The sequence below is a fragment of the Anas platyrhynchos genome, chromosome Z (genome assembly GCF_047663525.1).
Source record: "Anas platyrhynchos isolate ZD024472 breed Pekin duck chromosome Z, IASCAAS_PekinDuck_T2T, whole genome shotgun sequence".
Classification (NCBI taxonomy): Eukaryota; Metazoa; Chordata; class Aves; order Anseriformes; family Anatidae; genus Anas; species Anas platyrhynchos.
This window is the reverse complement of record NC_092621.1, coordinates 75,404,572-75,430,809: the sequence shown is the minus strand read 5'-3', so window position 1 is coordinate 75,430,809 and position 26,238 is coordinate 75,404,572. Positions and strand designations below refer to the sequence as shown.

At 42.2% G+C, this 26,238-nt stretch overlaps 2 long non-coding RNA genes across 3 annotated transcripts; one reads left to right on the top strand and one right to left on the bottom strand.

The window, feature by feature from the left end:
• Window positions 1–456: 456 nt before the first annotated feature.
• On the top strand, window positions 457–26,238 carry LOC110351943 (uncharacterized). 2 transcript variants are annotated; one of them, XR_011805881.1, is made up of 8 exons: window positions 457–1,083; window positions 3,070–3,185; window positions 6,698–6,822; window positions 8,181–8,264; window positions 10,235–10,315; window positions 13,480–13,741; window positions 18,513–18,785; window positions 23,577–26,238. It is a non-coding gene; the product is annotated as an uncharacterized lncRNA (long non-coding RNA). The 2 variants fall into 2 exon arrangements; XR_011805882.1 differs by lacking the exons at window positions 6,698–6,822; window positions 8,181–8,264.
• On the bottom strand, window positions 8,858–12,325 carry LOC110351944 (uncharacterized). The gene is made up of 3 exons (XR_011805883.1): window positions 12,239–12,325; window positions 10,588–10,797; window positions 8,858–10,279 (listed from the first exon to the last, which is right to left on the bottom strand). It is a non-coding gene; the product is annotated as an uncharacterized lncRNA (long non-coding RNA).

The window sequence follows — 26,238 nt, the reverse complement described above, 5'->3', positions numbered from 1 at the left end:
CGAGTGTCACCCTGTGATACAAATGCCATGCTGAGATTCCTGTGCTGGCACACAGGTGAGAGCAATATGGTCGGTTCTGCAGGGTGCCAAGTACCTCTGCTGTGTGGCCATCTCATTAATTTTTTTTTTTGCTTTCCTTGGTGTGTTCCCTGCACCAGGCCTGGTACCCCTGAGTTAGGTTACACACAGCTTCACACACATATGCACACAGCTGCACACCCCATGCTCTGCCACAGACAGGGCCGTGCCTCCCACAGCCCCTGCAGGTAGCTCCAGGAGGTTTAAGCTGCCAGCCCTGCACAGCCAGCCAGCCATTTAGGTCTCCCAAGCACATTGAGAAGCTTGCAATACTTAGGATTTATTTCCTAATGCGCTTCATGGTCCAATCGTTTTCAAGTTTTTCAAGTCCACACTCGTCTGAGATTGCCTGCATGGTGAAGTGTCCATCCTTGCTGAATTCATGTAATAAGACAGAAAATTCACATTGACCGTTGTGCTTGCTTCACTGTTGAAGACGTGTTCCTCTCTAATGAGGCGTGACAACCTGGGGTGGAGGCAGGGGTGAACTCACCCCCCGTTGGGCAGCAGCAGCTCCTCAGCCCCTCTGTGGCTGCCCGAGCAGGAGGGAGCAGCGTGGCTGGGCTAGGTGAGTGTTTGCGGCCACACAGCCTGCCAGGAGCAGGAGTGCTGGCATGAACAGGGACAGAGGCTGTGCTTGGGCTGTGCACTGGAAGCCAAAGTTCTCTGGAGGAGAATGAGCTGGCTGAGTGGATTGTGCAATAGTGTAGATATCATGCTGGTTGCTGCAACGCAGTAAGGAAGTGTGTGTGCTTTGCCTCTATGCAAAGCAGAAACCTCTACAGCAAGTAACACCGGAGAGCTGCCTAGGGTGTTTGATCTGGAGACACTTTGGATTAAAATTAGATTTAGAGTCTTAGATTATTAGATTTAGGCTTAGATTAGATGTACAGTCTTCTGAATGGAGAAGGCAAGAAAAATAATCTTTGGGAAGCAGCAAATGCAACGCTTAGATGCATGATCTAAAGAGACAATGGTACCAAATCCCCTCACTAGGAGCAAGAGGTAAGTTTTTCACACTCATACTGGGGATTGTTGGATACACTGATGTTCTCTCAGCTGGATGGACAGCAGATAGAGGTAGCCTTAGGTGTATGGCCAAGGGATGGTTGGGAAGGAGTAGCTGTGTGAGGAAAGCAGCGGTGGTTGGGGCCAGGGGACACGAGCCGACCTGGCACTGGTAAAAGGAACTAAAAGAATATGAGAAAAGGGTTTTGCAGCTAACCTTCCTTAGTAGCAGCTCAGTACTGTCAGCTGGGAAAGAATTAATACAGTGAACTTCCAACTCTCTTCCTTGAAGACCAATAAATATTTCAGAAGGGGTGTTTGGGTGTTAAACTACACCTTCCCTGCACAGCCCCAAATACAGATTTTCAAGGCAAAAAAAACCCTTTGTACCTTATATTTCTTTGATCCAATCCTGCTCAGATCTAGATAACGGGATTTTTGAGTGGGGACCAAACATGAATGTGGCAGCAGGGACAGGAGCAGAGCAGCACTGGCACTGCAGATGGCTACTGGGAGCATCATTCCTCTTCCTTCAGCTGGGGCAGTGTATGAAAAATACAAAACATGGTGAAAATAGCATGATAACAGTCTCCTACACCAAGCTCCAAAACCAAAAGAGACAGCAAAAAGTGGCTATCGCGAACCAAACATGCCTGCAATACAACAAGGGGCTTGTTTTACGTGATGGTCTCATATTGGCCTCCCATGGTCAGCCAAACACCGTGACTAGATGCAAGTTCGCCATCTAGCGTGGAGTGGAGTGGTTTTCATTCTCTGTCCGTGTGAGAGGTTTCACTTCAAACTGAAGCATTTCCAGTCCAGCTGAAATCGCTGGAGCCTTTGCTCTGTCTCACCTTCTGCCTCCCCAGGTCAGGGACGGTCTGTGGCAGGATCATCTTTCCTCTGCTCCTCCAACCCTATCTGTCCCCTCTGCAACTTCCCCCCAGCTCCTCTCTGATTTCACAGCAAAGGCAAGCTGAGCAGTCACTATCAAGATCCTGTACCATATCAAGATCCTGTACCACTACATCCACACATAACTCTTCCCGCGGGGTCTCGTCCTCCCTCTCTGGGATCCCTGATGGACGCTCTTGTCACCCCCTGCCCTTGACACGCTGCCCACCTGGCGATGCAGATGGGAGACATCCACCAGCTCCTACTTTTGTCTTGTCCTCGTTCCCTTTTGGCTTTCACACAAAGGCCCAGTGCAACACCCTGAGAGCAGATTCAGGTTTCACAGAGATCTCGGGCAGGGAGGGCAGTTTTGGCGGTGGTTCTTGAGTCCAGCATAGGAATTAAACCACTGGGCTTTCCTGACTTGAGCAAAAGTCCAGTTAAGCCGCAAAGAGACCCACTCGAGCTTGGTTCAGATGCACAGAGATGCTTTCTGTGGCGCCTGCAGTCCTGCCATGAAGAGGCAGCCCCTCACAAAATGGCCGCTCATTGCAGCCCGGAGCCAAGCTAGCCCCGTGCTGCCATAGCTGCGTACGTGGGAATGTGGAAAGGCCTTCTCCCTGAAAAACAGCCTTTTTACCTTTGCAGGGTTGGTGTTTTGTCAGCAAGCTGTTTGGTTCATGTGTGGCATTGCGGCAGCACCGCTCTGTCGCTGTTCTGCCTTGGCTTGGTCTGCTGTCGTGGTTAACACCCTGCTCTGCTACCTGCTACCCCAATTCCCAGCCTTCACCACCTACTGGCTTTAATTCAAGGAGAGGTGGGAGCTGGGCTCCAAGGGTCATCAAGCCAGCGTGGAGATCTTTAAGATCTTAAGACCTTAAGATGTTTAAGATCAAAACACAGCTCTGAAAAACATGGTGTTTCCTCCGACAGCTGTAACCATCTTGATTCTGCCCTTTAGGCCTCCATAACCCTGGCCCCGTTCAGCACATTTGAGCAGTGGGTTTCTTTAGCTCCTGCACAATTCCTCTGCCTCAGTTCTACTAACTCCTAATGCAAAAAGTTGCTTTGCTGTCTCACCCTTTTCAGGAAAGCATCTTTGAGGGAACGGGGTTCCCAGCTGTATTTCAGACATTTGCTCTCACAGAAATGTTCCTCTCATCCTGTCATTGAACCAACTGTTTCTGGAGTACACTTCTTCTCAGGTAAGGAAGAAGGACTTAAATTAATTTATTTTCCATGTAAAAGAGAATATTTTCTCATAGTGTAAACTTAATATATGCTTGTTTAAGGAGACATACCTCTGCTTTGTTTGAGAGAAACTGTACCAACTATCGTGAGTGTATATTACAGCTTCCAGCAAATGCTGCAAAAGTGGGAGTGTATTGATTGACTTCAGTGATAACACGGCCACCCTGGCGGGGATACACGTGCTTTTTGGGGAGTCCCACCAGCCTTCTCAAAAGTGTTACTAGCAGAGCTGTTTCAGTGTTGGGCAGTGGAGGGAGCCTGTGACACCTCTTGTTAGCTTAGCCTAGGGATTTTTAACTCAGAGAATCATAGAAGATTTTATTTACTTACTTATTTACTTGGATTTTTTTTTTTTTTTTTTAGAAAAAAATTACCTTTAGAAAATTTACCTTTAGAAAGGTAACACATTTCGTCTATCAGTGTCGTGAACAGTCCAGCAGGTATCTTTGGAACATCTGTGGATTAGCTGTTTCTATTACCAGTGGTATTTGCTACCATCGTATAATAAACGCAGTCTTATTAATAGCAGATAAATGGCAATTTCATCTCATAACAACTAAAATGTTAAAGACTTATGTATTGTAAAGCTTCGTTGTGTCTGCTGCCAAAATTGGGAAAACGAGGTGGTTTTATGAATAAATCGTAATAAGTTCTCTCCTAAGACACTTCATTTATTACCAAAGAGTTTATCAGGATTCATTTTAGGATTTTTTTAATTTAATTAATTTATTTATTTATTCACACAGTGAAACAAGTACAAGCAGGAGCCTGATTACCACATAAAGGATTTACACCTTTTCTGACTTTTACCTTGATAAATAGAATAAAATGAAGGTCCTATTTAATCACAATTGCTTTTATTTAAAAATGAATGTTTGAAATCTTGCTCTGCTGATGACTCAGATAACTGATTTCCATTCCCTTGCTCATACCCCTGTATTTTTTTCACACCTTGCACTGCCATTAGTCAGCTGTCTGTGCTCCAAGATTTTCCTCTCTCTCTCTTTTGCCTATGCACCATACTCCAACAGTTCCTGGAAAAGCCCAGGGTATTTAAATATCTTTAAGTGATCCAAGTGTTTTTCCAGAATTGAGGATGAAGAATGAATGAGTAAGCTTAAGTACACATGAAGCTCCCATGTATGAATAGCCTCTGTTACACTTGCCAATTAGATTTAATCCAATGTACATGTATATTAATAATCAATTCCCCTACATCTTGTAGTTTAGCTGTTCTTATGGAAATATTAATTGTGAGTATTGTGATAGGAACACTTTCTGCAATTAGATTTGCTGCAAAAGGTAATGACTATCACAATTTCCTTCACAGCAAAGGAAAAAACACTGTATTACATGTTTTTATAATGTCTAATGCAACAAAGTACTCTTACAAGATAATAAGTAACATAGACCAGATCTGTGTGAAGACTGCTGTTACACATTATCTCCACAAACAATTTGGGTCAAATTGGTTTACTGAAGTTGAACTTTATCAGGTGTCTCAAACAAGATCAGGTTTTGGCTTTTCAAAATAAATGGGAACCTTTGAATATTCGCAGAATCGTTAAGGTTGGGGAAAACCTGCAAGATCATCTGGTCCAATCACCCCCCTACCACCAATGTCACCCACTAAACCATGTCACTAAGCACTACATGGCAGTGGTACTCAGGGCACTGTGAGGACCTTCCCATCATGGCAAGTGTGTTTAAGGGCTCAGCAAGACCCATGGAGTTTTGAAGACCCTCCAGCAGAACATGATTTGGGATGCTATGATCTACACAAAGCTAAAGAAACAAAAGGTTGGGGAAGTTGGGTATACGATCAATGCTCTCATGTGCCACGGTTGCACTCTTCATGGTTTTGTTAGCTAAGCTGCCCCCTTATCCATGTTTAAGATGAGCAGGCAAATTACAAACAGAAGACAAAACCCTGGCAGCAGAAGCAGTTCCTTCCCCCTCCCACATTCTCATTGCTGTAGTGCAGGGTGCCTGTGCTCATCTGTGATGCTATAAAACTGTGTGGTCCTGCTATGAACCAGGATGGGAAACTGGAAAGCAAAATGGTCCCTGTTCTCTTCAAAGTCAGGCAAGATCAATTCTGCAACTTTGTTCAAAATACAAACCAATTAACCAGCTGCCACCACCAAAAAGCAGTAGAGGAACACAGTTTAATTTTGTTCTGTAACACTAGGATACAAACAGTGGAAGATACAACCTATGTAGAGTTGGTCACACATCAATCCTTGTGCAGAACAGAGAGCATACTATTAATTCACGTTGCTTTAGCACAAAGATAACTTCATTTTTTCCTAGAGCCTACGGTTCTTATTTACCCGCCAGCAGCAGAGACATCCTAACTTTTTCCTAGTCATATACTACTTGACTCTGACGGACAAATGAGATGATTTGTGTAAAACATTTCACTTTGTAGAATCTGCTGTGCCCTAGAAGTGCGTTCTTACCCACCGCTGCCCTGAGTGCCTCTGTCTGAGTCACAGTTCAGCTGGGTACGTTTGTCCTCCAGACCTCTGAACTACGGCACTCCCCATGACGCCTCACTCACTGCTCAGCCAGCTCAGATATTCTGTTACACTGGGAGGGCTAGTATCAAGGTTGGCTTTTTTTTTTTTTTTTCCCCTCAGAAACAGTTGGCTTAACTGGAAGTGTCCCCTGATTACTGCTGTGCACACAAAAATGTGGAATTGCAAATATCCCAAGTTAGGATAAGTACAGCTAAAAAATACAAGATTCTGTTGGAATTCATTATCTAGCTAGGGACCACATTTTCCACTGCAAAACCACTGGTCGGTTTGAAACATTACTGGCTGTCAAAAAAAAATATATTTTTTTCCCATATTTTCATATTTTTAGCATGTTTTTTTTACACATTCCATACTCTAGAAATTGTCTTTCAAAAGAAATTGATTATAGAAACAAATGAAGTTTTAGAGTAATGTATGAAAGCTTCAGAAACTGATAGGAAAATGAAGGAAGAGCTTTAAGGTAGAACCTGTAGGTAACTTCATTACAGCTTTTGCTGTAATTCCAGTCCTTTCTCTCTTTAATGGTGTGAACAAAGAGTAAATGATATGTGAAGTTTGTTTTTGTATCATACTCACAAGTAAAATGCGTGTGCTTTGACCTGACATCAAATATTTTCCTTTACCAGACAGTCCCTGTGTTTTGGTAATATAGCTTTGCAAAGAATTTTCTCTGTTCTCCAGGGAATTTTGAAATCTGTGTGTCTTTCAAGGCCTTCTGCTCTGATTTTCCTGTTTAATGCATAAATGTGATGTTTGCAAGAAAACCTCTTGTATTCACATGCCTGTTTGTAATTGAGTCGTGCTGCGCAATCAAGGTAGTTAGACAAATTTACAAAACCTTTGAGTCTCAGCAACAGCCTGAAGAAATGAAGCACGTGTGCCCAGAGATTCGTAATGTTTAAATATTTTTTTCTCTGTCAAAGGTCCTCCCCATGATTTAGGGGATGTCACGCTGGGGCTGCAGGGCGCCTCTTTTCTGGGTGATTCAGTCAGAAAAATGAGAAGGGCACCAACGCAGAGCTTGTCCAGGCTGGGGTGCTTCTGAGTGGTAAGGACGAGGTTGTCACTGAACTATTTCGGGGAGCAAGACGATAGAGGACAAACCCCACTGAAATCTGTGCAGCTGTTTCCACTGATTTCTCTTAACAGTTGGAAGAAATAACATATTAGGTTTATATACATGTAATCTAAACGTAGCAGAAGCAATAACTTCATGTTCCAAAATGATCTCTTAGAGCACTGTTTCAGACCAGTTTTTTTCTCTGAATGAATGATCACTCTAATGAAGAAAACAACAACAACAACAACAAAAAACACAGCACAGCACAAAAGGGAATGCAGAGCATAATTTCCTTAGGAGCTAACCAAGGGATGCCAGTCTGTGATGCACAGACATTTAACCAAAGAGCTTATTTACATGCCTGTATCATCTAGGGAAAGGAAATGTTCCCTTAACAGTGAGTGTAATGAGAACAAAGCAGTGATGAAGAATTAATGTGTAAGGGAAATCCTCAATTTCTGAAGGAAACCAGGAAGTGGATCTTGCAAATAACTCACCAGGCATGAAAATCTAAACTAGACATAACAGGGAGAGAAAGCTGCTCTGGAGAAATAGTATCTTGTGAAAACAGTTGTTAAAATTAACCAAAGCAATTAAAGATGTTTGAAACAGCTTGAAAATCAGATAAGTACAACCAGTTTAAAAGCTGCTGGAGGCTGTTACTTTGCCATTTTTTTCTAAGCCTGAGCACATTGCTTGAATTAAGAAGATATAAATGAGGTTTTTATGTGGGAGAACACTACAAGGTCCTCTTGAGCAATCTCACAGACAGAGCATATTTCCAGTCCCTTGATGTCTTCACCTGACCTTGGAGATAAGAGAAGAATCTCAAAAGGAGGTAGCAGCAGAGAACTGCTTTTCAGTTATGAGAAAATTTTAATCCTTCATGACCTGAAGCCCTCCAAATCAGGTCAGGAGGCTTAAGCTAAAATATTACAACAATTCCAAGGGGGGGACATCAAAGTCTCTTCCTTATTTCTTACTAATCAGTAGATAAAGGAGAGCCTTCCATTATTTCAAAATTAGAGGGGGAGTTTATTGTTACTAACTTGAGGCCAGGAGTATTGAGTATTCAATTCAAGAGTTACTGAGTATGACTTTGACGGCTGAGGCAGTGATGAATATGTAAGATGTGTTTTCTTTGCGGTTACGTCTTGTTATATCCAATTCATCATGCATCAGAGACAGGTTTGAAGCCAAGTGACAGTTTTAAGTAAACATAATGGCAAATGCTTTGTTCTTGCCTCTTGATTTAATAGACTAAAAACAATAAGCCCTATAGGGAGAGAATCACGCAAGACTATTTCACATAAAAAGATTTAAATATATTGCTTCTGTTCTGACAGAAAAGACATTTCTTCTGTTGTGAATGAAGAATGGCCAAGTCTTACAAATCGCTGAAGGCTACATCCACGGTGTAGTCTAATCATGTAAGCATCTTTGCCTCCGATGTTTTTAAACATCTCAAAGACACTAGAAGGATTCAGAAATGTAAGAGTTCAGCTTTTGAATAGTATGAACAAAACAACACTTTTTAAAGATGACAAAACTGTTCGGTTCTCATGAATTGTACTGGGATAAATCAGACTTGACACTTACAAACTTGACAACTACACCTCCTGTGGCTTTTCAAAATTCGTGTGCATGATATTTTTCTATGTGCCTTACAAAAAGCTTCAACAGCTGCCATTTCCTATGCAACTTTGTCAGGTTATTTCATAGGAGCGTAGCAGTTCCATCACACAAACCTGCTGCAGAACAGCAAGATTTTCTTTTCAGTGTTTAGCAAGAGGTTTCTGTGAAATAAGAACTGCATTAACAAAATTTGTGTTTGACCACAATTGACTTTGTTCTGGTTGCTGTAACCTCTATCACCCGTGAGGCTGTTTGTTCATGAAAACAGGCTGAGTACAAGCTGTCCCAGTCTTGTCCCCTGGAGCCGCTGGTACAGGTACAGAATATACAGCCTGATCTCAGGTTCATGATGCAGATCTTTTCTGCCATTCACATTTGCTGTAAAAAAAAAAAAGTGAATCTTATGAGTGTAGTGCTGCAGCAAATTGCCCTGATACTTGGACACAGAGTTCCAATTTCCCACTTCAGCTGGTCTGTTCCCTGGCTTTCATACAAAAGCATAACTATCAGCTGAGTCAGAGACAAAATCTGAGTGAGGGAAGGCTCCTCTCTCTCTTCAAAACATTCCACTATATCCTTAAAATTAGGGTCTATTTTCAAAAGCTCCTTTGCTGGCTTTTTTGAATGAGCTGTCAGTGTAACACCACCAAGGTTGCTGCGTCCTTAGCCTTCAGGCAGGTATGCGGGGAGGAGGGTGCCATGCTTTCCTCCCTCATTCCTTGGCAAAAGGATTGAGAGTATCTGACCTCTGTGTGAAAATCTAGCGAAGCCAGTTATAATGGCCTCTTACTACGTGCCGTGGTCAGCAGCACATCAATACATGGAGCGTCATTAAAAGTCCTGTGTGTCATTTTCTCTTTAATAACTCCAGAGCTGCTCATTTCTTAGGCATTGACAGCAATAAATATTCAATGTTGTACGTTCCACTGGTGGCAGAGAAGATAGGTATCAGAGCACAGAATTAATTAGCCATTTTATGGGGCTGATGTGGCCAGAGTGTGAGTAAGAACAACAACTGGAGTATGTATGATGCAGCACAAAGATTTCAAAAGGAAGACATTATGATTCATTTACCTCAAATAAGACAAAGTTAAGTTAACAGCAGGAATGGAAGAGAAACCTTATACGATGTCCGGTGTTTCCTTTGCTAGCAGATGATTTATTTCTGCAGTGATGCTGTGGCAAGTTACAAGCTGTTAAGCAGGGTAACTGAAAGCAAAATCCCTTCTGTGCTGATTTCTAGCAAAAGCAGATATACCTAATTGCTGCCTTAAAGTTGTAGCTGATCTCCTTAAGCAAACTAAATCAGATTTTACAGTTAGCAGATGGCTTTGTGCATGGGCTAGAAAAGAAGGAGCAATGCAAATAACCCCTAAAAAGTCACATGCAGTAAACACTGGTATTTACTAGCTTTTTAAAACTATCTAACATTCAATAATGATACTATTTATGGCATTTTTGACCGTATTCAATATTTGTCATCCTGATGTCGCATCTCTGTCTTTGAAAGTTATCTGAAAATGAGGTTCTGGTTTCACTCACTGCAGCCCTGCAATGAAAGCAGCGGTTACATTACACGCAGAGTTGGAAATTACTCTGATACTTCAGCTAAGAGCTGAGCACAGAAACTTGTCACTCAGCCAGCCCCAGCATGTCCTTCTGCCAGCAAGCATCGGTCCCAGTGGAGAAGATGAAAACGTAGTGTCTTTGCTATTCTTGACATAATGTATGACTTCTTCTTAATTTTGGACATCTCTTTCCGTAGGGTGTGTATAAAGCTGGGTGGATACGTTCATCTACTTGCACTTAGCTGATGTGTAAGGAGGAGAAAAGGTCATTAAGGAAGGTAATTGGTTTTTGATACTGGAAGGGGTTAATGAGTGCTGAGTGGTTTGCAGTAAGGGAAAGCCTTGGAGAGAGTGTGGCAGAGGCAGTGGCTTTGCAGGCTGCCATTCTTTCGGCGATGACCATCGTGAGGTATGTTCCCAAAAGAGAAAGATTTATTTATTTATTTGTTTGTTTGTTTATTTATTGGGGCAATTAACAAATAAGGAAAATGTGCCGTGCCATTGCCTGCCAAGACAGCACCCTTCCTGTGAGGGGGGGGGGAATACTTACAGGAGCAGGAGAGACTCGTTACCCCAGGGACCACTTGTTGAACCAAAGCGAGGCTCTTTCTCTCCTTCTCCAGGCCCACAGATAATCTCACGGCCGTGTCTGGCAGAGAGAGGGCATCCCTTCAGGGCCCCCACGAGAGGCCCCTGGGCAGGCAGTGGGTTTTCCAGTGTCTGCCTCTCAGGGTCACCATCTGTGGCTGACTGGTTGCCTCTGTGAGAAAAATATCAAAGAATTTTCTTCAGACAGGCTCTTCTGTGAAGCTGTTTTACTTGCGATTGCAATGCTGGGTGTCCTGTCAATCAGCAGCACATTTTAGAAAACAAATCCTAACCTTTTATTCCCTATTCCCCGACGCCTGATCACCTCCCCTGTTTCCTCATTGGCTGGGTACTGCAGGTTCACAAGCTCCTCAACGCTCCTCTATACCATATATGTACATTTTTTCTTTTTTTCAACCCTTTAATTTCTCCTTTCTTATGTTTTGAGAACTTGTGATCTTTGTTTCACTCTTCTCTCACTGCTCATCCTGTTTTTCTGAAGCTTCTGCCGTATTTTGGAACAGTGTGGCACTTCTCCTTGGTATGACTACACAACTGCCTTGGAATACAGGAAAATAATTCCCTACTGCAAAAACACAGCTTTAATTGTGTGCCTCACACCTCCTCTAGCGGATTTGTTACTGCAGGTGTTCACAAAAGACAACAGTGGGGTTGAGAGGTCTCTATTTCATCTGATTAGAAGCCTCAGGCCTCCTGAACTGCCTTACAGGGCACGACAGAGCACAGGATAGGATCTGGTCTCAGGGGTGTACAGAGGCCTTCTTTCCACTGAAATACCAGCAATGGTGAAGGGAGTTTATAAAGGCAAACCACACACATTTTGCTGAGGGGAGAAGTAGCCTTCACATCAGGAGGGATGCTTCCCAGAGGTGCGCTCAGCTATCTGCATTTAAAAAGAGGTGATTCATTTCAAACATATTCTTTGTGATCCCTTATCTCTGGCAGGAAGTAACATTAATGAAGTTTCTTGTGTATTCAAATGCCGTGTAAAATCTGCTTCCTAAGCCTGGGTGGCCTGGAGGTGGGTTACCTCCCCACCTGTTTTGCTAAGGGATCAGGGACTCTGGTTTTGCTGCTTGCAAAACCCACTTACTTTTACCTTCCATATGCACAGCTCCATCCTGCAGCCCTGTAGCTGTCACGACTTCCTCCCAACACAGACACAAACCAGTGCTTGCAATCCTGCAGCTGAATCATAGGTCTCTTCTTTGGCAGCTGTCCACAACTCATTTCATTTTATGAATGTTAATAGACTTTCAGACCTGACACCACTGGAAGTGTAAATTAAAGCCAGTCTTTTCTCTTGGCAGATGACCTGCAGGCTGACCTGCTGTATCACTTGTTTCTCCCTGTTTCCTAAAGGACTAACTCAGCTCTTCAGGAATGACTTCTATATAATATTCTATATTTGACTATGAAAAATATCATACACAGATCATCTCAGTGTACAACATCTCTGTGAACCACTAAACATGGTCCCACGCATCAAAACAATGCACAGCGATAAATATCATGCCGTTCAGCAGCTCTGCTGCCTGGCTTCTCCTGCCTGTGAGACAATTGCTTGAGCTAATACCTGTGAAAATACATACGTAAAGATTACACAGCAGTGGCTGAGCAAGTTGCTGTAGGCATCTAGTGGGCTGGGAGCTTCCCAGGTAGCTCTTAAACCCTGGAGCAGCAGAGGGAAGGCCAATCCCTTACAGCTTACAGCTATATACTGGGTCATTCTCTGGAAACAAATATTCGCAACAGCTGAGAGCAGCACTCAGTCACCCATGAGTGAGAACAATTGTTGCTAGAGGCTTAACTTCCACCACCCAGTCCTTGTCGTTTTGGCCTTTGTTGTGTCTCCCTGTGCTGGTGAAGATTGACCCTGACAGTACTAGGCTGACTGTACAAATAGCAAAATGCAGGTTATTTTTGCAGTTTCCCTCAGGATGCGGTTGCAAGGTTTTTTTCTGTGTGTCTCGGTTCAACTGACCCTTTTTTTTTTTTTTTTTTTTTTTTTTTTTTTTTTTCCCAAGCCTTATCATTTCAGTGTACAACAGCATGAATCAGGTAGCCATTTCGTGTTTTGGTGTTGCTTATACTGCTTCTGAAGGCAGATTGCAGGGAAAGCTACCTGGAAGATGGCCTGCGTTCCTCTTTGCTACCTACCAAGCTGTTCAGCCGTGTTCTCATCCAGTTCTGGGAGGTGGTGAGAATCCCTCACTGGAAGTGAAAATCACTTTTGTTACCCAAAGTCCATCACAAGCTTCAACAGCACATCAGATTCAGTCAGGAAAAAGAAAACTTTTGCTTGGTGCTGTGCAACCTATACATATATATATATATATATATATATATATATATATATATAAAGGGAAAAAAAAGGGAAGATTAACCTATATATATAATCCTCCCTTTCATTTAAAATAAACAAACAAATAAATAAATAATGCTTTAGTCTTCCAAATCAAAATAGGGAAAATTAAAATAAGGACAAAAATAAAGGTTTCAGAATCAGTAAACCAGTCAATCTTTAACATAATTCTCTCTCTCTCTCTCTCTTTTTTTTTTTTTTTTTTAATTGGTAGTACCCTTTTGTTACACCCCTATAGATTCTGAATATCAGATCTTTTTTATTTTGATGTATCGATAAATATTTTCTTTCTACTCACTCTCTAAAAATTTGGGGCACTACTCCATTCTGAAGAGGCACCCTAAGTAATCCTATTATTGTGTAAATCAGTCAATGACTCCATTAGTAACTGCATTCAAAAAAGTACAGGCAGTATAGGATTTATCCTGACATTTGTCACCGAAATAACTTGCCTAATTTCATTCTGAGCATGCAAAGCTGAAGCAAATAAACCTAATCATCTTAGCACGGGAAGGGATCTGGCAGAGAAGTAGAAGCAGCGGCTGTACCAGTTCCATTTTTTCCTGGAAGCGAGTGGGAACAAGCCATCGCAGAAGGGAAGGACACCACCACCACCAGGCACACGCAGGGGCACACAGGCATCCAAGAGCCACACAGCACTCCTGCAGAAGCCGAATAACAGCTTGACAGAAGTGGGGGCTTCCAAACGAAGCAGACAAACTTCAAAGTGGTATGTAAAACACTGCCTGGTCAGCCGAAGGGTTCCTGCTGCTGCTCATCCACGTAGCTGTCACCTCCTCCAGCCAGTTCCAGAGAAATCCCAGACTGGGAACACCTCCACTGGGAAAGGCTGACATCTTCAGCCTTCTGGCCCATGCAGGAACCTGTTCTCAAAAGGCACATTTTATTTATAAGGAATTGCTTGACGGGTCAGCTTGCAGAACAGTAATTTTATAGATCAAAGGGAAGAGCGGGGAAACATGCCAGCAATCAGAATGGCTGACTTATGAATTATGTGGTATTCTAATAAAAAGGTCAAATGGAAATTGTGGGAATATGTCCTAAGCTGACTGCAATGTTTATCTGAAATTCAAAAATATAATACAACCAAAAAATATTCCAAAACGAGAGTATAAGCCAAGCAAGTTGAAAGAAGATCTGTTTAGAAATTCAAGAAAAGAGAAATTCAAGAGAAAGTGAGAAACCTTTTTTTGTTAGAATAAACATAAGGGCAACCCCAGCACAATAATAATAACAACAAATACTAGCAAGATTGTGTCAAATATAAAACAAAATGATTTATTTTGGGGAAAAGGAAGTCAGTGAATAAGTCACAATGAGACATAGCAAAATAAGACAGTTGTGATGCTAAGGTTTGAGCTACTAATCTAAAACAAGGAGAGAAAAAAAAAAATACAGGAGAATCTGGTAAGAGATTTTTCTTTGTTACCTAGCAGATGCTAGAGGATTATCAACTATTACCCCTCATTAAGCTGAAGGGAGCCTGCATCCAGGGGCTGTGATTGCAGCAGAAAGCTGCCTCAGGCTGTGCCCTGACACCCATCAGACGCCCGCCCGGCGGCACCGAGCCATGCCCGTGGGGACACAGTGGCCACCGCCAGCACCTGGCAGCCTTTTCCCTTCCAGGTGATGGATACGGGGTATCCACAGACTCTGCTGTGATGCCCTGCAAGTAGACAAGTTTTCTTCAGAAGCAGCCAGCTTGTTTTTGTCCGGCTCGTGTTTTATAACAGGGAGCAGCCCTCAGTATGTCTTCATTGCTAGTCTCCTGCTGCTGGCGCCAAGAAGTTTTGCAGAAGGCAAAGCAGCTGAGACAGGGCCAGCAACCCAGCAGCTGCCACTGGAGTCCCCACCACTCAAAATCCATAGGGTCTGCAGATGGACAGATGGACAGACCCACTGCCAGCCTCCCCCCCGTGGTGCTGTGGCTAGACAGGGAGCTGCCACGGAGCAAGGACAACAAGGGTGAGCCTGTGCGCCATCCTCTGCTCTATTGTTTTTACAACAGCAGCTAAAAGGTATCTGGCACCTTGAGGTGTGCTGTAACTTGCACAGTAGCAAGTCTCAAAATAGTTTGGTAAATAAATGGGGAACAGTAATTATAACAAGAGACTAAAATACGGATGGCTAGAAAAATGTGTGACTAAGCCAAGTGTCAAGTGTAATTTCTTCGTTCTGTTTGATGTCTTAATGATGCACCTTTTAGAAGATTTTGTTTTCAGGAGAGCCAGCAAGCCCATATCAAACCAAAGCAAAAAGTGGCAACAAAGCCATTATCTTATTCTTCAAAGTGAAGCTTTTTTAATAAGGCTGTAATAAATTAGCAGTAAGTACAACTACCATGGGAGCTAAGCTGACAAAAAAAAAAAAAAAACTTCACTAAATAACATATTGACTAAGGTGCAACCTCCCCCTTTTACATTCATATGCACAGTCATATAAAGAACTGAAGGGCCAAGGTAAACAAGGTGATTAATTAAAAAGACTCCTTCTGCTACATTCTTCCTCTATTTGATATGCTGAGGCCAGCTCCAGACAAGGTCAGACCACCTATGCCAAGCAGAAGATTTGCTGTTTCTATTTCCCACTGTCTTTAAAGGTGCAACACTCTTTCTGCTGCCTAAAATTCTTCTGTACAATTTTGGATTTCGCAGGCATTTAATTACTGTAAATTATTTTAAAGCTACCTGAAGCATGAGGTTACAGGTGGCTGTTTTTGCAGACCAGGTTATACACAAATTATAACCTGTGCTGCCTCGTTGCTCTGGCTCTCCATGTCCCTTTTTTTCAGAAACCCCCCATGAGCTGCTGCTGTCCTGCACGTGGATGTTGACAATAGGATGTGCAAGGGCTGAGGCAGAAGCAGCATTCAGAGAGGGTGAAAACCTGCACTGAAGGGGGACCAGATTTCAGCATTTGTTGTGATGTCAGTAGAAGGGACACGATATAACCAGGTGTTTTTTTTTTTTTTTTTTTTGTTAATGATATGCCAGAAAAGCCATTTCAAAGCAGGTACAAATGGGTAGCTCTGTTTCAGTGAGACTGTGCAAAGCTGGCATGCAAGGTGGCCTGTGAGGGGGAGAGAACACGGCCAGGTTTCATTTCCAGCTCTGCCCTGTGACCTTGGGCAATTCTTTCTGTGCCTGCTCCTCTAGCCTGTTTTACCTCACTACATTGTGAACTCCTCAGGTCAGGCCCCTTCCCCCTCTGGTTTTAGGAGAGCTCTCTGTGAAAAATGGCCCATATTCCTAGCGAAGGGTACGATGCTAAAGGAATAATGCTCATCTGTATCACCGGAAAAAAAAAAAAAAAAAAAAAGGAAACTTATAGAAAAGGAAAAATCAAGGCACTGCACGTTACAAAAACAAGTTTTCCAAAGCTTTAAAGGAAGGTTTGCAGCTTCAAGGGCATGTACATGTCCAAGGAAACATGCTTAATAATTAATAACAGTCAGCAGGGCGGCCACAGCTCTCTTGTGCCTGCTGCTCCATACAACTAATTACAGAAATAAGTCACAGCAGGGTATGCATTAGGCAGTTATTGGTGCCCACATCCAGTGCACTGCTGGGGAGCTTGCTGGAGGTTGAATACCTCTCCAACCACCTGAGAAATACTTCAGGAGCCTCAAGGCGCGCATCCCCCTGTGTGTCACTGTCACCAGGATAAGGCTCTTCCATGTCACAGCTTATTTTCTGTAATTTTTTGCTGGCAGTTATGACGTCTGGAAGAAAGGGAGGATCACACTGCATACCTGCCCATGGCATACAGGTCTGCAGGGTTTGTATAGTGGAATCCCTTTAGCTTGGGTGGGTGAACTGCATCACAGGCACACGATGAATATTTTGTATTTTAACACCTTGAGGTTCAGTTAAGGTCCTTCCCTTAATTTCAGTGATAGCTTGAGCTACTTTTGCCTCCAAATGTTTAAAACTCATGCCTTGGGGCCCAGTTTAGGCTTTAAACCTGCAGAGAGAACTGCCACCCAATTTTCTCTCTATGTCTTTGTCTAAGAGATACAGACATTTAATTTTATACTGGAAAGAAGACACAGATGGCTGAGGGGAAAAGTGGAGAAGCAGAAGTTCCCTCCCCTGCATCCTTCAACCACTGTGACTTTTATACGGATACGAATATCTGACCATGCCTCAATGTCATGCTGGAAGATCAATGCAGAGCAGCATTGCCAAGATAAACAGCACATCTGTTTGTCCTAGCGCTTTTCATACAGATAACTGAGCTCCAACAGTAACATTCAGAGCATTCCTACAACCTCTGTAAAAAAAATAAAAAATAAAAAAGATGTACTAGCATTGGAAACATCTCGAACAATTTCTCTGTACACGCCTCTGGCAAAGGTAGACACACCTGTCTGGGGTGCTCTGCTGCAAGACACTGCTAAAACTGGTTCAGTTTCCTTCTGGGAAGTTGGCAGGAGTTAGACAAAAGGAAGAATTAGCAATCTGCACTGAGGCATTCTTGCTCCTGTTAAAGGTTACATTAGCAGGAATTAACGAGGGTGCTCATGACACCTCGGTTCTGTCTTTGCTCAGCAGCCTGCTGCAGAGAGGCGAGGCACAGACTATCCCGGCGCTCCCATCTGCCTGAAATGAGCTACTTCCATACCTACAGAAACAGAGGCTGGCTATGTGTTCGGTCCTGTTCGAAGTCTTGGCATTTAATATTCTTCAAAACTGTATTCCTGTTAGAAAAGTTTTTAATAGTTCTGTCTTACGACCTCTGGTGGGATTTTTTTCAACAAGGATTTTCTCTTATGTTGTTCCCTTGAAAACTAGTACTGCTGTGAGGATTTCACGTGATTTGAAGTGATCTAGTTTATTTATTTATTTATTTATTTTTCAGTACGGTTTGATTTACACAAAAACTATTTTCCTGTGTAGCAAGTGGAATGGTGAAACTGAAGATAGGTTTCCATGCAATTTGTGAAGGCACTTCTTCAGGATGTGCTTGGGGGGGCTGCACAGTCAGTAAAATAGACAAAGTGCTTTAAAAGATAATTTGTGGTAGCATCCAAAACTTAAATCCTTCCCATCTGTGTTTTCAATACACACTTTGCATTTTCCTTTAACAGCATTGAGCATGTCTAATAAATTATGGAGACACTGTCCTTTGTGACAGCAATGAACCAAAGACATGAGTAACCAGCTTAAATGGTTTTTCTCTGTCTCCCTTAGTTTAAAACTCTGCTACCTTTGCTTTAGCCTTTAAAAAAAAAAATAAAAATAAAAAAGATCTATCAGAATACAGCATCTATCAGAATACAGCAAGCCACTGCTTTATGCTACACACTTTCTTCCTTCTGACAGCAAAGGGCTCTTGGTGTTTCGCCACACATTTTAACTGAGATGAGGCACAGATCATACTCATTGCCTGAACACTTCGTGGTATCTGTCAAATGATAACTGAACTTAAAAACAGTGGAGCATACATACTCACCAGATTTTCCTTCTCTGCGCTTTCAGGAAGAAAGAACACCAAGCAATGCTACACGATGTGAAGAGACTGATTGCTGCAACTCCTTGACTAAGATTCTCACTCTTCAAACTTCTTTGGAAGGAGCAGAAGCACAAGTCTAAAGGGAAGAGCCTGATCATTCCTCTAGCCTGGCTTACGAGCTGTTTACCTCTGATACACTAAAGGTTGGGTCCCACTGAGCCTGCTGCTGGGTAAACAGAGCGTGTATCACTAGCCCTGCCCTGAATTATGAGCATCCTAATGAGAAGGCAAGCAAGAGGGTAAGTACCTGTGAGAGCAGAGCGACAAGGCAGCCATTTAACAGCAGGTTAAATGGTAACTGATTTACAGGTTATGACTGACAAATGATGACCGGCTTTTGATTGCCTTCTCAGAGGCACCTTATAATCCATGGGGAAGTGGTTAGCAACCTACAACAGCACTTGAGCACCCACAGGTCTATGGGGCCAGATAAGATCCACCCAAGGGTACTGAAGGAGCTAGTGGAAGTGCTCACCAAGCCACTTCCCATCGTTTATCAGCAGTCCTGGCTACCAGGGGAGGTCCCAGCTGACTGGAAGTTTGCAAATGTGATGCCCATCTGCAGGAAGGGCTGGGAGAAGGACCCAGGGAACTACACGCCTCTCGGTCTAACCTCGGTGCCAGGGAAGATTATGGAGCAGATCATCTTGAGTGCCATCACTGGAGGGAAGGGATGCCATCAGAGGGACCTGAACAGGCTTGAGAGGTGGACCAGTGTGAACCTCAAGGAGTTCAACAGACCAAGCGCAAGGCGCTGCACCTGGGTCAGAGCAATGCCAAGCACAGACACAGGGGGGGTGGAGAAATGGATTGAGAGCAGCCCTGAGGGGAAGGGGTTGGGGTGTTGGTGGATGTGAAGCTCAACACGAGCCATTGATGTGTGCTGGCAGCCCAGAAAGCCAGCCATACCCTGGGCTATACCAAAAGCAGTGTGGCCATCAGGGCGAGGGAGTTGGTGTTGTTCAGCCTGGAGAAGAGAAGGCTCTGAGGAGACCTCACAGCGGCCTTCCCATAGCTAAGGGGCCTACGGGAAAGGTGGGGAGGGACGCTGTGTCAGGGAGGGGAGTGATAGGACAAGGGAGAATGGCTTTAAACTGAAAGATGTAAGGAAGAAATCCTTCACACAGAGGGTGCTGAGGCCCTGGCACAGGCTGCCCAGAGGAGCTGTGGGTGCCCCATCCCTGGAGGTGCTCAAGGCCAGGCTGGATGGGGCCGGGGGCAGCCTGGGCTGGGAGGAAGTGTTCAGCTTTGGGCCCCTCATCACAAGATGGACATCGAGGTGGGGGAACACGTTTAGAACCAGGGAAGGTTTGGACTGGATGTCTTGAAGAATTTCTTCATGGGAAGGGTGGTTATGTGTTGGAATGGGCTGCCCAGGGAGGTGGTGGAGTTCCCCTCACTGCAAGTATTTAAGACACCCGTGGGCATGGCACTAAGAGACACGATTTAGTGGTAGACGTGTAGTGTTAGGGGATGGTTGGACTTGATGGTCTTGAAGGTCTTTTCCAACCTAAATGATTCCATGGTTCTGACTTCCCTCACCGAGCACTTCACTGTCTATGAAAAGAGTCACCCACAGAGGCACAGTCAGAGGGCTGACTTACCATTTCTCACAACTAAAGGGGAGAAAACTGAGTGTCTGAGGAAGAACAAGGGGAAGGAAAAGGCATTCTCCTAACAGCCAGGCCAAATCTGTGTTGGACGGTTCCTGTCCCCCATGATCACCTTGCCCCCTGTCAGATTGTCACCGTCTCTAGTAGGGTATGACTGTGTAAGACTGTATTTCGACAGAATTGGCAAAAGCAATTTTCTTAAATAAGAAGGGGGAGATATCTTTTGTATTATTTTCTAGTTACACCTAGACAGCAAACAAACAAACAAACAAAAAAACACTGAATTTCTCATGCTTATTTCGTGGTTTTCTTGTTCATCTAACAGTAACTAAAATAAATTAGAAGAGAACGATTAATCAAAATACTGCGTTTTCATGTAGCCAAGTAAATCTGGGAGGAATATGGATGATTTGCTCAACAGAGGGGAAAGAAGTTAGGGTAAAGTCATTCAGGAGAGCCCATGTACAATTTGGTGTGTAGTTTGTTTGTAGCTTGCTAAGACTAGAATCTTAAGTGTATTTAGGCCTGTAAAAGTGCAATTGGAAAGTTATGTCTCCATGAGTATCCTCTCAGAAATTCTGTACACCCACGGGGAACTGTTTGTAGACACACTTCATCAGCGTACACAAGTAAATGTCAGTGTGAACTCTGAACTCTTTGGTTCCAAATAATTCCAAATAGCTGCAGAATAAAGTGAAGTGTAGGCAGGTAATACGTAGATGTTGCATGTAAAAAGCAACATTGTACAGTTACAGATGTTGCAGATGTCCAGAAATCTAACACAGAGCAGATGTTCACATGGCTAAGATTTCTCACCCAGTGATGCACATATTGGTACATTTGGTTACTTACAAAGTTGAAGTGAGATAATCTTTCTGCATCTGTTGTGAAAGAAATTCCGTCCATGCAGGTGGAATTGTGGTTTGTAAAATATAACGTGGGAGTAAATTCTAAAATCACTCTGGAGCATCCTTAAAGACAATCAGCTAACAAATAACAAATGTAAAACAAATGAGTCATAAATGTGATGTTGCTCAAGACTGATCAAAGGCTTCAAGGGAACAGCACGGACATAAAAGAATCCTGTGGCAAGAAAATCAAAATGGGAGGTTACCTACCAGAAATACATAATTAGGATATTTGGGAGGTGAAAAAGTAGAACATGTAAGCTTGCAAGACCTCTGAAATAAAGATGTGCGACAATTTACTAGAGTTGTACTAATGAGGATTTTGTACTAATGAGAATTTTGGTCCTACTTTAAGCCCATCAGTAACACTGAAAGAGTGTCAAGCAAAAATTGTACAGAGGAAAAAAGCTGTCGTATGGTAATGGTATGCCAGTACAATAATTATCCTCTAATAGGGCACCGTGCGAGTTCCGTTTCCCTGGCACTTCCAAACACATTACAAATAAATAAATAAATGCATACATAAATAAATAAATAAACAGGCGTTTACCGCTAGAGGGTACTGTTATGTCAAGCTGTAGTGGAAAGGCACCCGGAGGTAGTAACAGCTCTATTGTACACGTGTTATGTCAAGCCGTAACAAAAAGGCACCTGGAGGAGGTAACAAATCTATTATGCTCGTGCGGTGCTCTTGCTGCATAAAAGTACAAAAGCTTCTTTCTGGAAAAGATGTGATCGTTTCTCCATTGTTAGGCACAGCAGTGGCCTCAGTTCAAGAAAACTTGACACAAGAGAAAACTTTGATGTCATGACTTCGAGAAAAACAGCACTCCAAAGGGAGAGGGCAGCTCTCTGCACTGAGAGTGACAAATCTTCATACAATTTGTTTGTAACTTCACTGAACTTAATAGATCCTGTACCAGAAATCCAGGTCACAGAATGTCAAGATGTGAGTACAATAAATTATTCCCTGTATTGAAAAGTGGATGGCTAAAATTGTTAAGACAGGAGAAAAAAAAAAAAAAAAAAGTTTATCTTCAGTCAACAACCAAATCAACTAAGAAACCCTAGGCCAAATGCTCCTCAACATGCAGAGTTTCATTAGTGCTACCCGAATTATGAGAGTGTCAAGATATTCTTGTTAGCTGCGTAATAGCACAAGTGCTGTTCAAATACAAAGCAAACCATGACATCAAACCTCCTCTGTCTGGGGGAAACGCTTTGGATAATACTCACTGAGCATTTCCAGGCACATTTTATGAGTCTGGTTGAGAGCAGGCCGCAGTTTTACATGCATGCACAGAGCAGCCACCTGATGAGCCATGACTCACCACACACACACCCAGGATTCTCACCTGCTGAGTCCTGGGAGGAGGGCAGTGAAAATGACTAAGAAGTAGGTCTCTCCATACTCACTGGGTGGATTCTAGCCAATTTTCTTTTCCTGTTGCAGGACGAGGAGAGTCTCAGAAGAGACAGGTGTGACATGCAGTGTTTTATTGGCCAGGAAAGCCAGTTGTGTACAGAGGTGAAGCCGCAGGTCCTGCTCTTAGTCTAAGCCTGTCTTTCCTCTCCTGACCTGTATGACTCAAATGGCTCCCACTGAGCTTAAAACTGGATTTGGGGACGTCCCAAGGGCTCCCCCTGAACTATCCCCTGCTCTCTATTTACTTTAAGAGCAGAACTGGTCTAACTGGGAGGTGGAATTTCGTAGGTCCAGCCAGTTGTATATTAACACCAAGAAATGCTGATTTTGGAGTGCAGTCTCACATTTCCAAGCTTGCTAGATCTTGCACCAGAGACCAAAGTAAACTTTGTTAATAACAAGCACAAATAAATTTTCTTTTTTTTTTTTTTTTTTCTTTTTTCTGCCATTGCTACATATCATGCACCAATCCCTAGCACTTTTGGCATCCAGACCCACCAAAGTCTTTTTTCTGTCTTTGCTCAATCTTTTGCATTCTGCGACATGGATCTCTCTAAAGCACCCATAAATTTCAGCAGCCCAAGGCTTGATTACTGCAATGCACTTCACTTATCTAACAGGTTAGCTACGTTGTTTCCATCAGCGATGATTTACTTGCTGTAGTCTGTTAGCAATTCCACTAAATTGTTCTATTTGTCCACAAATGCTCCCCAGGTTTACTGCAGTCCCAGAACGAATCTGATTGGAAAGCAGGATACGAACCAAAGCACTGAATGGCAGTCAAGCCCTACCCACAAGATCATTTTCACCATGGGAGGGTATTTTAGTCTTTGTAGTGAGGCAGTTTTAATTAAATTCCTTAGCAGGAACCTAATGTGTGCCTGTTGCAATAGCACATGTATTCTATTTATTCTTCACACTTACCAGTCAAACAGAAATTTGAGAACTTTCTTAAGAAAACACAAAAATAAAATCCTTGCTTTTAAACTGTGGCCGCACACAATCGTTTTAGCTTGACTTAGACTTCGATAAAAACTGTTTTTAGTAGCCTGGCAAAACCATTTTCCCCTTTTCTCCTGTCAGTAAAATCCCGCAAAGATTCTGCACCAATTTCTTCTGTACTGCATCAGCCCTCTTCATGAAGGACTTGGAAACCGGAGCGGCAAACCACGCTATCTAATTGACACCTTGAGAGGCTCCCTCAAAGGACTTAGCTCACTTGGATGGTGTGTGGATCAGCTTCTCTCCAGAAGCCAGCAGAAGACCAAAGGTGCAGCCTGCAATGCTAGTGCAAGTCACAGTGAATTGCCAGGTTTAATTAGGACCATTACTTCTTGAGCCACAGTTGCTAGAGAAGTCCTTGTACCGCCGGAGAAGTGCAAAGATGACTGTCCTAATCAAGTACTTGTGGAGTAAGAAATGATTTTTTTTTTCTTCCCCAGCACACTAAACAAAGAAGGACCCAAGTTGTATTGTATTCGTATAAACACAGCACATCTGAGCATGTACACATAGCATTTTACAAGGAACTGAAAAGGTTTAATAGGAGAATTACATGAAAGTCAACAATGTAACGAATTATTTCAAGTAAATAGAAGCTAAGTCAGATGGAGAAGGGGATATTTTCCCATTACATAAAACATAGTTTAGAAGATCTTTTAGCTGCCAGCTAGAAATTAATGTCAAAAAAAAAAAAAAAAAAAAAAAAAAAAAAAAAAAAGAGAAAGCTTAAAATGATATGGTAATGAGTTTGTTCCTGTGAATTAGGATTGATATAGCAATCGCTTGACATATCTGGATGACAAAAATAAGAAGTAAATGTAGCAAAAATGTGTAAACTAATGACTTACTGTAATGACAGTACAATTTAGAAGATAATTACAAGAGCTGACAACTGGCAGTAACTACATGTATTGCTTAAAATGACTTAACAGTAAATGTTAGGGAAAAGTCATAATTTTTTACTAGTTAAGATGGCAAGAAAAGAGCAAAGGTGACGCTAAATTGCTCACTGAAAGGATTAAGCACATTCTGAAGCATTCATTCCTCTGTATTTCATAATAAGCACAATTTCTGACTTACGGACGTGTGAATTAAAACACAGAAATGTAAGCAATTATGCCAGATGAGACCCAGTGAAGACAGGGCAATTTGGAACCAATATTTCTCTGTCTTGTTTTGGTACTAAATCAGTTTACACGGAATATTGTGTTCTTGGATATTGCATAAGAGAACAATGACTTGAAGACTACACAGTGATTTTCTGGCAAATGTTAAAAACTGATCTAATCAAAAAAAAACAAAACATTGTAAGCGTTGGGTATTTGATTCATAAAAGAAAACTTTTTAAACAGGTGAGCTTAAATCAAAAAGGGATTCCTGCAATGAGCTTGAAAATGTGAAATTAGAAAGCAGAAAAACAGACCAGTTTGGGGTGGTGGTGTTGTAAGTATTATTTCTATTCCTATTGTCCATATTAAGGTATGAATAAGGAAAATAAGGTAGCTACTATTATTACTGTTTTTTTAAACTCGATATAAATAACCTCAAATACAGTCATTTTCCATTAAAAAAAAAAAAAAAAAAAAAAAGTGCTGCCGAAAACTGGTAAATGTAGGCTGTTTAGAACAGATTACATTGACTGATTTTGTCTGTCTAATCATATTTGCATGTTTAGCAGGGTAATTATTGCACACCCAGGCCCTAATCCTATAATTGCATCTGTGCATACAGCCTTCTGTTGTTGCTAGAAGTTCTATTTAATTAAATTACACCATATAACACTTTAAAGTAAACAAGACCATTGTCTGGTTTATATGTCCTTATAAAGGAGTCAGCTGAAACACAATGCATCCATTCAACACAATCACTCCCACCTTACTTGTACATGGTACAACTCCACCAACTTCCCTGAAGTTACAAGAAACACGAATTTGACAGGTACCAAAAAGAGTGCAGTTGACGGGGACTGGAACAGAAGAAAAAGGAATGGATGCAACTAGCCAGGGAAGCAAGTAGAAAAGAAAGGAATGAGTAAAATCAGTGGACACTGATTTTACATATAAAGAACTTATAAAGACAACATAAAGCAGTCCAGAGAAAGTAAGAATATAACTTCCAAAGCCCAATTTTGCTTCCTAGAAGTGCTTTCTCTCACATTACTTTAACATCTCTTTCTCCCCTTTGCTCCTTCCCTGTGTTGTTTAAACTTTTTTCTTTTGTTCCTCACATGTGTTGCAATCCCACATGTTAAAACCAGATCACAGGCCTTATCACAAAGGATTTATTTTCTTTTCCTGTCATAACAATCTATCCAAATTTCTATTGGCCTTGTGAATTGCACTTGGAAATTAATTACGAAGCATTCTTCAATGGCAGCACAGTCTAGATAATTATTGGCAAAACACGCTAATTTCTGTTTTTATAGTATACAGACAAATTACAGGAGAACCCTCATAATATTTTTAAATTACACTGTATATTCAACTTGTAATAAGAAACATGTGTGCCAGGGAATTAAACTGTGAGGCATTGTTCACAGCTTGACTTAAAGGGTTTTAGAAGGATTAAAAAACCCGATAATTTCATACTCATATATACAATTATTGATCTACAATACATATTTAAAATGTAAGTATAGTCCGATATTTTGATATTAGTATGTTCTAATATACTGTACACGCTAGTAGATTCCTATATGTATACCTTTAATAAATATATATTAGAATATATATTAGCAACTATA